This window comes from Gymnoscopelus braueri, assembly GCF_963280865.1.
Source record: "Gymnoscopelus braueri genome assembly, chromosome: 19".
Classification (NCBI taxonomy): Eukaryota; Metazoa; Chordata; class Actinopteri; order Myctophiformes; family Myctophidae; genus Gymnoscopelus; species Gymnoscopelus braueri.
The window spans coordinates 6,915,656-6,926,998 of NC_137621.1; the positions used below are offsets into that span (position 1 = coordinate 6,915,656).

At 40.6% G+C, this 11,343-nt stretch overlaps 1 protein-coding gene across 1 annotated transcript in view; it reads right to left on the reverse strand.

Annotated features, from left to right (window-relative positions):
* gabrb1 (gamma-aminobutyric acid type A receptor subunit beta1) overlaps positions 1–11,343 on the reverse strand; it is a gene marked incomplete at both ends in the record, with an annotated part of 204,514 nt that overhangs the window by 188,548 nt on the left and 4,623 nt on the right. The window lies entirely within an intron of this gene.

Consider the following 11,343-nt stretch of genomic DNA (forward strand, 5'->3'; position numbering starts at 1 on the left):
TGTTTCATCTCCACTCTACCAGCACAGTTACTGGTTCCTCCAACCAACCTGACATCACCAGACTCTGTACAAAGACCAGACAATAAGTAGTAAATCAATAATATTAACTAGCATAAGCCAATAATCAAAACCAGAAGTTTACTTTGCTGTATGTTTTATCTCAGGCTTGTAATATTTTAAATCAATTCTTAAAAACATATTAGTGATTATTTTATCTAATTTCTAATTACATTTTTTATCTAAAATAATGTTTAACATAATATATTTAATTTTATGCTTTACTTTTTATTGCCTGCAAACCATTTTGTATACTATGTGTACATTTTGTTCATTTATCAAGTGTGCCTGCCATGCCAATGGCAAAACACTTGGCTTGTTACGCCACTGACTTACAAGTAATCAAAGGGAGTTAAAACACGTAGCGAGCGACAAGCACACTTAAAATTTCTTAGAAATGTTGTTTCTAGTTATTATTATTATTATTATTATTATTGTTACCTGAGCAGGTGAGTCCAACAGTCTTGTCAGGTGAGCAGGTGTTTCTAACTGAGTTTGAGGTACTACAGTCCAGGAGAACAGACTCGCTGCCTTCACACTGGAACTCTTTGGTCCACATTGATGCATTCACTTCTCCATAGAGCGCCCCCTGGAAGACTGAAGGAGGCCCACAGTCAAGCTCCCTACAGACCACCTGTGCATCCTGCTGGTCAAAGTCGCCTTCACACACTGAGACCCACGACTGATTAGACTTCACCTCCACTCTGCCTGAACACACACTAGTCCCATTCACCAACCTCACAGACTCTGGAAGGGGGGGGGGGGGGGTGAGAGAGAGATTATTAGAAGTATTAAACCAAGTGAATCAATAGTCATCATGGATTCATAGATAACTCTAAACACATAGAGAACAGTGGATTGACTGAAGCCCTCTACACACAGAGAGAAAGACTAAAGAATAGAGACTGAACATAATGTTACATGTGATCTGAAATATATAAATGAACAAATAAGAAAATAAGAAACAAGGAATCATTACCAAACTGAAGAAAGACATAAATAAATACAGACAGACAGACAGACAGACAGACAGACAGACAGACAGACAGACAGACAGACAGACAGACAGACAGACGGATAGATGGATAGTTTTATTGACAGACAGATAGACAGATAGATTACCTGAACAGATCACCTCCAGTGTGTCAGTAGACCATGCAGGCAACATTGTTCCACACTCCCTCAGCGAAGATTCAGACCCATCACAGGAAGATGTAATCCTCCTCCATCCAGGTTGATCTGTAGAACCCTCACTCCGTTGTGTTGAAACAGCAGAGCCACAGTTCAGCTGTCTACAAACTACAATTGATGACTTCAAGTTCCAGGTATAGAACCAATAATCATCCACTGTTCTCCACTCTCCCTGGTGTTTCAGCTCCAGTCTACCAGTACAGTTACTGGTTCCTCCAACCAACCTGACATCACCAGGCTCTAAACAGAGACAATAGAATAAATAACATAACTTTCATTATAAATAAATAATATAATAATAACTAAATAAACACATCTCGGTCACACATGTATCATATGGAAAAATGCAATATTAAGACCAATTATGCCTTATTTGGGCTCAACATTTTTAATATACTTTGGGTTTTTTTAAAGATATTTTTTGGGGCTTTTCTATCTTTATTTATAGAGTATTAGTACAGATTTATGCACTGTCAGGCTACGCATATAGCCCAGGTGCCCGGACCGCAAAGCCAGCGGTCTGGGCCTAGAATGTACATTTTAATGTATGTTTATTATAATTAGGATTTCTAAGTTATAAATTAATTGCAATGTAAATGCTGTAACCTAGTTTTGCCATAATAAATGTAGGCAGTGATAAAATAATTGTGTTCTGTGCAAACTTGAATAGAATAGGCTAATAACGGCGTGCATGTGCGTCTGAAGACGTATGTTATTATATTGGCCTTTGACTGAGCTTAAAAGGAGAACTCAACTGGATTTCTACACAATCACAGCCGAAAACGCGGCGTGCACGCGCACACACACACACACACACACACAGGTGCGCGCACGTGAGCGTCAGCGAGTGAGCTGGCGTTATATTGTTATCCAACTATGGTACATACACAGAGAGCTTCCTGGTATTCCTACTCTTCCTGTCATGTGGGTCTCTGTTGTCCAATCAGAGACCTGCAGGGGCTGAGTACAGACATGAATTAAGCAGGGCAATCCAGGCACCCTATGTTTATTCGAGCCTTTGAAGAGGACGTGATTGATGTGTCCCTGATGATGCGACATTATACCTAAGTCACGTGACACACCTGCTTTCAAAGAGAGGGCGGTCTTAAGGCCAGTTTTGGGGGTAAAATTCCATATACTTTAAAGAAAAGTAGAGTGCTAAAAACCACCAGGATTTTCATAGATAAGCTTCAAAAACTTATTAAAAACTCAAAACACATGATTTTGTGTGGAGTGCATCTCATTTTGTTTTTAACCTTGCTCTGTACAGCACTTTGGTACTTTCTTTTGAAAAGTGCTAGATATATAATTTATTATCATTATCATGTTGTAAACCATGTATACTTTTTATTTTATTTTATCATTTATCTTGTCCATAATATGTTCCTGTAAGTTGAATCTTGTTTTGTAAAGCGCTATGTAACGGATTATTATTATTATTAGAACAACAATAAGAATAATAATAATAATAATGATTATTATTATTATTATTATTATTATTATTATTATTATTATTACCCTTATTATTATTACAATTATTATTATACCTGAGCAGGTGAGTCCAACAGTCTTGTCAGGTGAGCAGATGTTTCTAGTTGAGTTTGAGGTTCTACAGTCCAGGAGAACAGACTCGTTGCCTTCACACTGGAACTCTTTGGTCCACATTGATGCATTAACTTCTCCATAGAGCGCCCCCTGGAGGACTGAAGGAGCCCCACAGTCAAGCTCCCTACAGACCACCTGTGCATCCTGCTGGTCAAAGTCACCTTCACACACTGAGACCCACGACTGATTAGACTTCACCTCCACTCTGCCTGAACATAAACCAGTCCCATTCACCAACCTCACTGACTCTGAAGAGAGAGAGAGCGAGAGAGAGAGAGAGAGAGAGAGAGAGAGAGAGAGAGAGAGAGAGAGAGAGAGAGAGAGAGAGAGGAGAGACACAGTATTAAGTGAACCAAAAGTCATCATGGATTCATAGTAAACTCTAAACACATCAGAGAGCAGGGATTGACTGAAGCCCTTTACACAGAGAGAAAAAGACGAATAACATAATGTTGTGTGCTCTGAAATGAATACATGCATAAATAAACAAACAAATAAGCAAATGAAAAAAAATCATTATTAGGTTGACAAACTAAGAGGGTGGAGAACAGACAGACAGACAGACAGACAGACAGACAGACAGACAGACAGACAGACAGACAGACAGACAGACAGATAAAAAAAGACAGACAGACAGACAGACAGACAGACAGACAGACAGACAGACAGACAGACAGACAGACAGACAGACAGACACACACATAGACAGACAGACAGACAGACAGACAGACAGACAGACAGACAGACAGACAGACAGACAGACAGACAGACAGACAGACAGACAGACAGACAGATAGATAGATAGATAGATAGATAGATAGATAGATAGATAGATAGATAGTATTACCTGAACAGATCACCTCCAGTCTGTATTTGGAAGTATCAGACTCCATTGTTACACTCTCCCTCAGTGAAGACTCAGACCCATCACAGGAAGATGTAATCTTCCATACAGGTTGATCTGTAGAACCATCACTGCTTTGTGTTGAAACAGCAGAGCCACAGTCCAGCTGTCTACACACTACAGATGATGACTTCAGGTTCCATGTAGACCGACCATCCACTGGTCTCCACTCTCCATGGTGTTTTATCTCCAGGCTACCAGTACAGTGACTGGTTCCTCCAACCAACCTGACATCACCAGACTCTGTACAGAGACATGAGAGAAACAGTGTGTGTGTGTGTGTGTGTGTGTGTGTGAGGGGGGGGGGGACAACTTTGTTTCATTATAAATTATAACATTATAATATACACCAAAAACTTTGCTGAAGTTTTAACTCTTTAATCCCAGGCTTGTCTGATTTCAGATGACTTCTGAAAATGTAATTCTATGCTATATCAATTTCATAGTTCTCATTTAATATCTTCATATTGCCTTTCTTTTATGAATTGGTATATCCTTTTAGGCCATTTTGTCTTTTGTATTCATTCGATTTTCGTTATATGTTTTATTTTTTTCGTTTTTATCACTTACCTGCTCCACATCATGTTCCTGTAATTTGTTATCTTGTTCTTTAACTACAGTACATGTAGGTGCTCTTAGACGGCCAATAGGAACAGGCTGTAATTGCTTAAACCCCACCCCCACCCCCTCTGTGTTCCTATTGGCTGGGCTTTAAACAGCCATAACTCCAGTTCCCAGCGTGCAAAACTTCCCAAAATGTCTATGTGCTCTTAGATGGCCAGTAGGGACACGCTGTAATAGCTCTGCTCCCTGTTCTGATTGGTCGATATTTGCCCCAAGGTGGACACAGGTGCGATGGCCCAGTCATCGCTGCTTGCAGCTTTAATAATTATTATTACCTGAGCAGGTGAGTCCAACAGTCTTGTCAGGGAAGCAGGTGTTTCTAGTTGAGTTTGAGGTTCTACAGTCCAGGAGAACAGACTCGTTGCCTTCACACTGGAACTCTTTGGTCCAAAATGATGCATTCACTTCTCCATAAAGCGCCCCCTGGAGGACGGAAGGAGGCCCACAGTCAAGCTGCCTACAGACCACCTGTGCATCCTGCTGGTCAAAGTCACCTTCACACACTGAGACCCACGACTGATTAGACTTCACCTCCACTCTGCCTGAACAAAAACTAGTCCCATTCACCAACCTCACTGACTCTGAAGAGAGAGAGAGAGAGAGAGAGAGAGAGAGAGAGAGAGAGAGAGAGAGAGAGAGAGAGAGAGAGAGAGAGAGAGAGAGAGAGAGAGAGAGAGAGAGAGAGAGAGAGAGAGTGGGGGGGGGGAGAGAAAGAGAGAGGGAGAGGGGACAGAGGGAGAGGGAGAGAGGGGGATAGAGCGAGAAAGAGAGAGAGAGAGAGGCAGGGAGAGAGAGAGAAGGGGAGAGAAAGAGAGACAGAGAGACAGACAGACAGACAGACAGACAGATAGACAGACAGACAGACAGACAGAGATTATTAAGCCATGAACCAAAAGTCATCATGGATTTATAGTAAAGAAAGAAAGACTAATGTTACATGTGCTCTGAAATACATGAAGAAATAAATAAATAGAGTTAAACAATTAATCAAGTAAAAAATTAAGAAGAAAAAAACTAACATTAATAATCAAGCAAAAAATCACACAGTTGATTAATAAATAAAGGAATAATTACTATATTGAATACAAACATAAGACACAATTAAATTAATGCTAGTCGTCATCATCTTCATCCCTCCACCCAGAGAAAACCAAAAACCTCCAAAAGTCCCTATATACTACACACACACACACACACACACACACACACACACACACACACACACACACACACACACACACACACACACACACACACACACACACACACACACACACACACACACACACACACACACACACACACACACACACACGGGAAGACAGAGAGACAGACCGACAGATAGATAGATAGATAGAATTACCTGAACAGATCACCTCCAGAGTGTCAGCGGAAGTACCAGACTCTTTTTTTACACAGACCCTCAGTGAAGATTCAGATCCATTACAGGAAGATGTAATCCTCCATACAGGTTGAGCTGTATTATCATTCAAACCAGAACCTGTATCATCAATCAAACCAGAACCTGTATCATCATTCAAACCAGAACCAGAACTCCTTTGTGTTGAAACAGCAGAGCCACAGTCCAGCTGTCTACACACTACAGATGATGACTTCAAGTTCCATGTAGACCAATCATCCACTGGTCTCCACTTTCTCTGGTGTTTAATTTCCAGTCTACCAGTACAGTGACTGGTTCCTCCAACCAACCTGACATCACCAGGCTCTGTAAAGAGACAACACAATAAGTAGTAAATAAATAATATAACTATCATTATAAAGTAATAATCCAAACCAAAAGTGGAGTTTATTGCCTTTAGGCTTCTCAATTTTCAAAACACTCAAAATTGTACTTAAATTATAGGACTGTTCATAGTGCTTCATTATTAAGGCTACTTTGTCTTCATATTGCCTGTGTTTTAGAATTCCTTATCTGCATACAGTAGGCCATTAAGTATAACAATTATATGCGTCATATTGTTTTATTTTTATTTGCATCATTTTGCCCATGTAACGTTCCTGTAATTGTATTTTCTTTGCAAACCATTAGGCCTATGTAGCCCGTTTGCAACAAATACAGTTTATAATAATAATTATTATTATTATTATTATTATAAGGGTAATAATAATAATAATAATTGTTATTATTATTATTATTTTTATCATCATTATTATTATTTTTATTATTATTATTACCTGAGCAGGTGAGTCCAACAGTCTTGTCGGGTGAGCAGGTGTTTCTAGTTGAGTTTGAGGTTCTACAGTCCAGGAGAACAGACTCGCTGCCTTCACACTGGAACTCTTTGGTCCACATTGATGAATTCACTTCTCCATAAAGCGCCCCCTGGAGGACTGAAGGAGCACCACAGTCAAGCTCCCTACAGACCACCTGTGCATCCTGCTGGTCAAAGTCACCTTCACACACTGAGACCCACGACTGATTAGACTTCACCTCCACTCTGCCTGAACACACACCAGTTCCATTCACCAACCTCAGCTCTGAGCGAGAGACAGAGACAGAGACAGAGACAGAGACAGAGAGAGAGAGAGAGAGAGAGAGAGAGAGAGAGAGAGAGAGAGAGAGAGAGAGAGAGAGAGAGAGGGGGGGGGTAGAGAGAGAGTATTAAGCCAAGTGAAACAAAAGTCATCATGGATTCCTATTAAACTCTAAACACATCAGAGAACAGTGGATTGACTGAAGCCCTTTACACACAGAGAGAAAGACTAATAACACAATGTTACATGTGCTCTAAAATAAATAAATAAATGAATGAATACATAAAATTAAACAATTAAAGATGTAAAAAAAAGTAAGAAAAAAAGTATCAATCATTACTACATTAAATACGAATATGAGAAAAACTGAAACTAATGCTACTTGTCATCATCATCATCAGTCCTCCCACAAAAGCCCAAAAACCTCCAGGAGTCCATTTATAAACCGGACACACTTGCACGCACACACTTGCGCACACTTGCGCACACACACACACACACACACACACACACACACACACACACACACACACACACACACACACACACACACACACACACACACACACACACACACACACACACACACACACACAATGAGGGGATGAACACAAAGACAGACAGACAGACAGACAGACAGACAGACAGACAGACAGACAGACAGACAGATAGATAGATAGATAGATAGATAGATAGATAGATAGATAGATAGATAGATAGATAGATAGTATTACCTGAACAGATCACCTCCAGTGTGTCAGTGGAAGTACCAGACTTCTTTGTTCCACATTCCCTCAGTGAAGACTCAGATCCATCACAGGAAGATGTAATCTTCCATACAGGTTGACGTGTAGAACCAGAACTCCTTTGTGTTGAAACATCAGAGCCACAGTCCAGCTGTCTACACACTACAGATGATGACATCAGGTTCCATTTAGACCGACCATCCGCTGGTCTCCACTCTCCCTGGTGTTTCATCTCCAGTCTACCAGTACAGTGACTGGTTCCTCCAACCAACCTGACATCAGGCTCTGTAAAGAGAAGTACATAAATAATATAACTGTCATTATAAAATAATAATCGAAACCAAAATTGGGCTTTTAGGCTACTTTGTCTTTTTAATGCCTGTGTTTTAGAATTCCAGACTCAGTAGGCCATTAAATATAACAATTGTACGTTTCATATTGTTTTATTTCTTATTTGCATCATCTTGTCCAAGTACTGTTCCTGTAATTGTATTTGTTTTTTTTAAACCATTAGGCCTATGTAACCCCTTTCTTTTTACAAATACAGTTTATTATAATTATTATGATTTATAATTATAATTAGTATAATAATAATAATACTAATAATAATAAATATAATTATTATTACCTGAGCAGGTGAGTCCAACAGTTTTGTCAGGTGAGCAGGTGTTTCTAGTTGAGTTTGAGGTTCTACAGTCCAGGAGAACAGACTCACTGCCTTCACACTGGAACTCTTTGGTCCACATTGATGCATTCACTTCTCCATAGAGCGCCCCCTGGAGGATTGAAGGAGGCCCACAGTCAAGCTGCCTACAGACCACCTGTGCATCCTGCTGGTCAAAGTCACCTTCACACACTGAGACCCACGACTGATTAGACTTCACCTCCACTCTGCCTGAACACACACTGGTCCCATTCACCAACCTCACAGACTCTGAAGAGAGAGAGCGAGAGAGAGAGAGAGAGTATTAAACCAAGTGAACCAATAGTCATCATGGATTCATAGTAAACTCTAAACACACTAGAGAGCAGTGGATTGACTGAAGCCCTTTACGCACTGAGAGAAAGACTCTATGCTCTGAAATAAATAAATGAACAAATAAATAAATAATACAAAACAAAGGAATAATTACTAAATTGAAGACTAACAGAAGAAAAAAGAAACTAATGCTAGTCATCATCATCATCATCAGTCCTCCTCCAGGAGTCCCTACATACTCCACACACGCTACACACACACTAGAGATGCGCGGATCGCGGTTTTAGCCGCGGTTGCCGCGGTTAACCGCAGTTTAGGTGGATTTGGGTCAATACATTTTTTTATTAATTAATATTAGATAGATAGATAGATAGATAGATAGATAGATAGATAGATAGATAGATAGATAGATAGATAGATAGATAGATAGATAGATAGATAGAGTTACCTGAACAGATCACCTCCAGTGTACCAGGGGAAGGAAAAAAGAAAAACTCCTTTTTTACACAGACACTCAGTGAAGACTCAGATCCATCACATGAAGATGTAATACTCCATATATGTTGATATGTAGAACCAGAAATCCTTTGTGTTGAAACAGCAGAGCCACAGTCCAGCTGTCTACACACTACAGATGATGACTTCACGTTCCATGTAGACCAACTAATCACCGGTCTCCACTCTTCCTGGTGTTTCATCTCCAGTCTACCAGTACAGTGACTGGTTCCTCCTATCAACCTGACATCGTCAGGATCTGTACAGAGACAATAGAGTATCAAGTAATAAATAATATGACTTTCATTTTTTTACTTTAACTTTACTTTTCCTTTTTTCACAAACAAAAATTTTGTTGACTTGTTATCACAGGCTTGTCATATTTTAAATAAATTATTGAAATTTAATGTTATCCCCTTTTGGAACCCTGTAAACCTTTTTCGTGTTTGGGATGCCAGTATCCAGGGTCCCATGAAAGTCACAGTGGGCCTGATTCATTAAGCTGTGTGTGCCCAGATTTTGTACTTGGCTTTCATGCCAACTCTAATGACAAGCTATTAATCTATATGATGAGTAAGGATGATATCTAGCTGTGTCAATTACTATATTTCCAATTCCGATGTAGGACAGTGGAGGGTTCATCCAAAGGACAGAATCCCTATAGTAATCAATAATCTGATAAAAAAAAAATATTGATATTGGTGGATTCCAGCATAATTTTTTTTACCTCGGCAAAGGTGAGTGAGCCTTTGCCCTGCATTCTTCACATCTGCCTTTAATAGCGCCACCAGGAGGCCGACTTTTGTAAAACACATTTTTGGATATCACTCCTTCAGATTTTATCCAAATTTCACGCAAATCGGTACACATGATCTCTATGTAGTTATGTGATAAATGCTGATCTGTTTGATTTTTCATATTCCATCCTGATTGGCTAAGATTGACATCTAAAATTTGCAGGAGTGGCCCGTTTTGAACAAAATCCCACAAATCATGATTGCAGCGTCTGATTGCGGTGAAACTTTGCACGGACATTCGCATTACGTTGAGGAGCAACATTGCCCTATAATAGCGCCACCAGGTGGCCAATTTTTGCAAAACAATTTTCTTTATATTACTCCTACAAATGATGTCCAAACATCATGCACATCGGTACATATTATCTCTTTAGTCAAATGATCAAGACGCACCGTCCAATTTTTTTACATTCCAGCCTGATTGCCAAATTCCGAACTTGCTGGCACTACACTACCTGAACTGGCGGAAACCTGTGCTCCAGAGGAGCACTTTTTTCTAGTTATTATTACCTGAGCAGGTGAGTCCAACAGTCTTGTCAGGTGAGCAGGTGTTTCTAGTTGAGTTTGAGGTTCTACAGTCCAGGAGAACAGACCTCGCTGCCTTCACACTGGAACTCTTTGGTCCACATTGAAAGCTTTAACTTCTCCATAAAGCGCCCCCTGGAGGAATGAAGGAGGCCCACAGTCAAGCTGCCTACAGACCACCTGTGCATCCTGCTGATCAAAGTCACCTTCACACACTGAGACCCACGACTGATTAGACTTCACCTCCACTCTGCCTGAACACACATTAGTCCCATTCACCAACCTCACTGACTCTGAAGAGAGAGAGAGAGAGAGAGGGGGGAGAAGAGAAGAGAGGGGGAGAGAGAGGGAGAAAGAGAGGAGGATGAGAATATAAACCAAGTGAACCAATAGTCATCAGGGATAAATATGAACTCTAAACACATCAAAGAGCAGTGGATTGACTGAAGCCCTTTACAACCAAGCCAGAAAGACTAATAACATCATGTTACATGTGCTCATGAAAAAACGAGGAATCATTACTAAATTGAAGACAACGACAAGAAAAACGAATGCTAGTCATCATCATCATCAGTCTTTCCCTCAGTAACCTACAGAAAGCCCAAACACCTCCAACAGGCCCTACATACTAAACACACACACAATGAGCGGTTCAACAGAAAACACGGACGGACGGACGAGACGGACCGACGGACGGAAGGACGGACGGACGGACGGACGGACGGACGACGGACGGACGGACGGACGGACGGACGGACGACGGACGGACGGACGGACAGACAGACAGACAGACAGACAGACAGACAGACAGACAGACAGACAGACAGACAGACAGACAGACAGACAGACAGACAGACAGACAGACAGACAGACAGACAGACAGACAGACAGAAACATAGAATAGGTAGGTAGGTAGTGTTACCT